The sequence below is a fragment of the Phoca vitulina genome, unplaced genomic scaffold (assembly GCF_004348235.1).
Source record: "Phoca vitulina isolate PV1807 unplaced genomic scaffold, GSC_HSeal_1.0 scaffold12, whole genome shotgun sequence".
Lineage (NCBI taxonomy): Eukaryota > Metazoa > Chordata > Mammalia > Carnivora > Phocidae > Phoca > Phoca vitulina.
The window spans coordinates 39,890,491-39,897,068 of NW_022589715.1; the positions used below are offsets into that span (position 1 = coordinate 39,890,491).

The 6,578-nt window shown below is 36.0% G+C and overlaps 1 non-coding gene across 1 annotated transcript; it reads right to left on the reverse strand.

Moving 5' to 3' along the window:
* Positions 1 to 804: 804 nt before the first annotated feature.
* On the reverse strand, positions 805 to 911 carry LOC116636516. Its single transcript, XR_004300358.1, has one exon. It is a non-coding gene; the product is annotated as a U6 spliceosomal RNA (small nuclear RNA).
* Between the last annotated feature and the right edge of the window lie 5,667 nt (positions 912 to 6,578).

Here is a 6,578-nt window from a genome sequence, read left to right on the forward strand (position 1 = left end):
TTAAGAGTAAAACCTTTGGCTTTCTTAATCTACAGCATAAAAAGTTTACAGAGTAATTTGAAGAAAATTTTATAATAGTTATTATTACAAGTAAAAAGTAACATATATTCTCTATTTCTCACAAAATTCACTCCTTCAGAAGTGTTCTGTGTGGTTACCCATCTTTGATTTTGGTGGGCATGTAACAGCACTGGGCTCTGCCTTCTGGGCTGAAATATTGTAGATCACCTTGATATAATTTATCAACAAAAAGCATTTTCTCCATAAACCTTAATAAGTTAGCAGTGAGTTTCTGTGGTGGAAAGCGTTTTTTTTCTCCTTTGTTACATTTTGATTTATAGCATGGCCTTCAAAGGAGCCGTGTTTGAGGAGCAGTGTTTGAGGAAAATAGTGATTCTCACTAATGGTTACATGCAGCCTGTCCTTCTCACAGAATGAATACAAATAACAAAATATACTAATACCAATAAATATTTTTTGGTATGACACACCAGTAATTAACTTTGCAAATTTGCTTTAAAAAAAAACACACAGAAAACAAAAAGCCTTTGTTGCACAATAGATCAATGGTTGCCAGACTATGATTTCACAGACTAGGAAAATTACCAAAGTTTTGGGGGGAATTGACATAGAGTAGCCAAATATTTTCTTTTGCCAAATAAAGACACTACAAGAGGAAAAAGTCCCCTAGAATCTAATATTGGAATTATTTCATGAAATAACATTTCTGTAGTCAATACATAAATTGATCCATAGGATTTGCTGATTTAGTTTTCTTGTTTTTCTGCTTACATCCTACTTGTTCTGTCCAGGTTCCATACCAGTCTTTTGCATGTGATCCTCACACGGGGGCCGTGCTAATCTTCTCTGTATTGTTCCAGTTTTAGCAAATATGCTGCCAAAGCGAGCACCATACTAATATTTTAAATGATTTCAGTAGTGATCTCATTGAAGATCTGTGAGTAAAAAACTCTATTCTGTGAGTGATTAAAACCATGGAATCTGAAACAGGATGCCTGTGCTTGAATCCCAATTTGGCCACTTACCAGCTGTGTGACCTTGGTCAAGTTACTTAACCTCCCTGTATCTCAGTTTCATCATCCTTAATATAGTAATATTAATAGTATCTACCTCAGAGGCTTGTTGTGCAGATTACGAGTGAAAATATATAAAGCACTTAGAACCGTGCCTTATAAAGTTGTATTATATAGGTACTTGCTATTATTGCTAAAATGTGTATGTCTGGCAATGTCCATATTTTGTCCTCATTCTTGACTTATAGTTTAGCTAAGCATGGAATTCTATGTTGAGCATTACTGCCTTTCAACATTTTCAAGGTATTATTCCATTTTCTTCTTGTATCTCTCATTCTGGCTGAGAAGTTTGTCTTTCCTTATAGGCAACAATCTCTTTTCTCTCTGATTTGCTTTTAAAGTTTTTCTCTGTACATTTGATGTTCTGTGGTTTTATTATTCTGTGTCCATGTGTGGATTTAATTTCATTTTTTCTAGCTCAAAATTCATTTCGCTCCCTTAAATCGAAGACTCCCATCTTTCTCTAATTGTAGAAAATTCTCAATCAGAAGTTACAATTAGATTCTGCTGCAAGTGGTTTTAAAAAACAACTCTAAATCAAAGTGGTTCCTACAAGATAGAAGTTTATTTCTTTTTCACATGGATGAGGCTCTCCAGGTGGTGTTTGATGGTGTCAGGGGCTCAGGGACCCTTTTATTTTATTGTTCCACCATTCATTCTCAGCAAGTAGATTCTCTAATCAAACTTAAATCATACCATCTGCATTTGAGCTACTAGGAAAGAAAAAGTAGAGAGAAAAATCCTACTTCTTTAAGGACATTTCTGGAAGTTGTACATGCTGTTTTGGTTACATTCTAGAACACAGTCATATAGCCAATCCAGGTATAAGGTAAACTGGGAAATATTGTCTTTATTCTGGGCAGCCTAGTTCTTAGCTAAAAATGGGTGATTCTGTGAAAAGGGCAGAGGGGGAGACTGGTTATTGGGAACAGGTAGCAGTCTCTATCATAGCCGTTTTTATTGCAGATTTCTCTCATATTCCCTCTATTGTGTCCTTCTGGAACACTTAGTAATGTTCTATTTTCTCTGTGCCTCTTTCTTTTTAATATTTCTTTTTTATCTTTTTGTGTTTCATTCTGTGAGATTTCAACTTTGCCTTCCAACTTTCTTTTAAGCTATGTTTAGTCTACAAAGTTTTTAAATTTTTTTTTAATCTAAGTTTTGAAAAAAATGATATATTTTTTATCTTTGGAATTTCTATAGCTTATTTCCCCCCCTGAAATATGCCTCTTATTTTTTATGCTGTTCTGGTTTTTCTGTATAGTTTTTATTCCTTTATGTCCAGAATCATTTAAGCTTACTTACTTTATAGTCTCTTTGCTCTGTTGTCTGTAATTCTCAGGGCATGAATTCTGCTAACTCCCTCCCCTGGAAGATAGGTATTTTCCATCTCATCTTTAGGTATTTCTTTCCACGGTGTCTCATGTCCCCAGGATTGTAGAGTGTGACTATGGGGCAGTAGTGTATTTGTCTTTTGTCTATACCAGGGTCCTTTGGGTTTCTCTGATTCTTCTGGATCTTTGATTCTCAGGTTTTTCTGTTGCCACCTTGGTTTGCGTTTTCTGTGCTACTTCTCAGGAATACACCTGTGGCTCCTACTTTGTGCACAACTTAGTTAGGGAAGTGTGTTGTCTGGGAGGTAATCAGTTTGCTTCACCCCCTAATTCTCAGGCTAATGGGAGAGAGATTCTAAAATCCTTTTCACAACAGCTGAGCTTCAGCTCCATTGCACGTGGGGCCTCAACTCCCATTGTAGCTCCTAAGCTCAACTTCTGATTCCACTTCTGCAGTTGCCTAGTTAACCTTACCTCTTGATCACTACTTTCTAGTGTTCTCTTTTTTTCTGGCACCTGAGGATTTTGCTTTCTTGTTTTAGTGCTTAGTTGTGTATTTCGAATGTTTTTGTTTATCGAGCCTTTGTTGGTGTAGGTATGATAGGTGCTTCCCACAGCAACTTAGTCCATCATAGTGATAAGAAGTCTAACAGAGAGCATTTTGAATCCCAAAAAGCAGTAAAGTGAAAATCTCTTAATAAAAGTTTTGAAATTGCTTTTATACTCCTTAACCTTGTTTTTTCGTTTGCAATGGGCCAGCATTGTCCTGTGCATTGACATTTGAGAATGAATGGACAGAGCACTGAGAAACTTAGGTTCTGGCCCTGGTTTTGTTGCTTGCTAACTGCCAACTTGGGGAAATTATTTAAGTTCTCTGAGTCTATTAATTAGCTGGAAGATTGACATACATAGTATTATTTTCCCTGCTCCATAGGATTATTGTAAAGATCCAATGAGATAATAGATTGGAAACTGCTTTAAACCTTAAAACACACAAAGATTTATGGTATTAATAGCAACGTTAAGGACTAAAAACCATTAGCTCATTCATTAAGGTATTTTTTAAAATATTAAATTTTATGAAGGACTTTTTTTTCCCCCCTTTGTTAAACAGAAAACAATCCTCATCCTGGTAAAAGCTATAATTCTTAGAAAATACTAATAAAGGGACAACTTGAAAATATTCAAATATTCTTGTGAAATTTAAGAGCACTATTTGTACCAATAGGCAGTTATAACTTTAATAGACTATGGAATTCATTGTGGAGAGACACAACCTTAGCAGTTAAAAAAAACAGATAATTGAACCTGGAAATCATCACTGCATTTTGTTATTATGTGTTTTCTCAAACAATGGATACTAAAAGTTTAATTACACTTTGTAAGGAACGATAAACTTTTTTTAAATGCAGAAAACATGTCCTTATACTTGAAAATGTTGAGAACCACCAATCTAGCCTATGGTAGTAGTCCACTAACTGGGCTGTTTGGCCCCAGACCCTCCATCTCTCACTAAAACACATTCCCTAAGACAGAAGGACTATGACAATTCTTACCTAATGTCTGCCGGTCAATTGTGAGGTCTATTGCAGAAAATCTGTGATTTACTAATGGCCACAGTACTAAGTTTGCAAATGATTTACTTAAAAGAAAATTAGAGAATGATTCACGATGGCAGACTGGTCATACATATCTACCACTTACTGCCCACTAAATCTCACAAAAATACATGTAAATAGATATTAATAATAAAATATAGTTTAATAGCATTGGAAACCAGGGAAACCTACTATCAGAAGAAATAGATTTTTATTAAGTTCTAAAAGATATTACCAGAGAACAAATGTTTGGAGGAACAAAACTAAATGAAAGAAAAACCGAGGGGTGCCTGGGTGGCTCAGTTGGTTAAGCTTCCAATTCTTGGTCTCTGGTTGTGGTCTCAGGATGTTGTGGGACCAAGCCCTGCATGGGGTTCTGTGCTCAGTGTGGAGTCTGCTTGTGATTCTCTCATTTTCCCTCTCCCTTCCCCTCTGTTCCTCCCCCAACTCATACACACTCTCTAAAATAGATAGATGAAATCTTAAAAAAAAAAAAAAAAAAAAAAAAAAACCAACGCATGTCTAGACATGACTGCTGTAGAGGGAGGTTGGATAGAACTACGAGTGTAGAGCTAATGGATATTTTATTTTTTATTTTTATTTTTTAGAGCTAATGGATATTAAGTGGAAGGGGGTCTGGGGCATTTATCAATTTGAAAAATTAGGGAACTGCATGTGGAGCAGCAAATTAGTAACCCCTCCCTGTTCTGCATGTGCTAAGTGCTGGGCAGCTGTGGATGAATTGACTCATACACTAGGGCTAGAAAAACAGGCCAGTGCTCAAGTAGCTACTGACCTCCATGAACGTCAAAAATCCTATCACATAAATCATCTTCAGATCACGTCTGACTCATATCCTAACCCTGTCCCAAAGTCAGGTGCAGCAGACAGAAACAGTTTACACTGATAGGGATCTGAAAATCACATAATCAGAGAAGAGTATACAACCAAGAATCACCACACATTTGAGGAAAACAAGTATAATACCAAGAAATTGAGGCATCATGCTCAACAAACAAAAATTAACAGAATTAAGATGTTAAGCTTTATTATGTTCTAAGAGTGATAAGAGAAACTATCATATCCATAATATAGGAAGAGTCTTATGTATTAAGGAAGCATTTATAGATCTTAGAAATTAAAAAATAAAATACTAATTAAAAAATGTTTTCCATAGATGGCCTGGTATAACAATTGACATGGCTGAAAAGCAAATTAATCAGTAGAAAATTAGTGTCAAGGGATTCTTGCATTACTTAGTGGTAAAGTACCATGAAAAAGATCATGAGAGAAAAGTTAGGACATATAGAAGATAAATCTGAGTGTTCCATCATTCAGCTGGTAGCTGTTCCAGAAGGAGGGAAGAGAGAGAATGGAGGGGATGGAAATAATAGAAAGGCTACAGAGTAAAATTTTCCAGAATGAAAGAAAGACAAGTACCTTTAAGTTGAAAGTATTTAAATTCTACTACCTCTAATTCTGAGGTTTAACCATTCTCTTTGTTATACTGCAGACTCCTACTCAGTTTGGTTTTCTTTTTAGTGATCTGTAATTTTTGTTTGTGACCTTACCTTTAGCAGGGACTGTTTCTTCTGTGGATTGTGGAAATCTCTCTCTAGGGGAGTTTTGCATTTGCATTTCACCAGCAGGACTAATTTTTATGTTAATTTTCTGTCCTATAAGATGTTCCTCATGTAAATTCATATTCCAACTGGAATGTGGCACAAGCTTGAGGTTTTACTTTCTTACAAAGATTTTAACCACTATATATAGCTGTAGGAAGAGGAAAACTTTTTTGCTGTCTGCCTGGTTATACAAGTGAAGTTCTTCTAGTCTGCCTTGTACCAAGATAGGCCAACTATTTGAGGGTTCTAGCTTTATGCAGGTTTCAATCTCAACTCTATTTTGGAGGCCATAAGATTCCATCAAGGGGCGCCTGGGTGTCTCAGTCAGTTGAACAGCTGCCTTAGGCTCAGGTCATGATCTTGGGGTCCTGGGATCGAGCCCCGCATCAGGCTCCCTGCTTAGCGGGGAGCCTGCTTCTCCTTCTCCTGCTCCCCCTGCTTGTGCTCTCTCTCTCTATTAAATAAATAAAAATCTTTAAAAAACTTCAAGTCCTTAGCCTTTAAGACCTCTTTCCATATTTGCTATCAAACTTCCCCCCACCCTTTCCCACACATACACTGAAGCTTGCATTCTTTGTGCTTCAATTCTATAGTATATCTATACTAAGGAAGACTATGCAGCTCTTAAAATAATGAGGTACTCTACACAAAAGATCTTTAAGGTGTATATTGATAGACAAATAAGCAAGTTCTTATTTGAGGGTTTCTCTGTTTTGTGACCTTGGCTATATATTTATTTGTTGTTTTATTTTATTCAGCATTTCAAGGTGTGTGTAATGAAAGTGGCTCACTATTACCCTTAATCTGCTGTATTGTAAGAATTGAAAGTCCCCAATACACAAATATATAATAATGGCATTCATTCATTTGCAGTCTATTAAAGTTTCTTTAGTGGAAAAAAAGGGATAAAGATATACCTATTGTCTT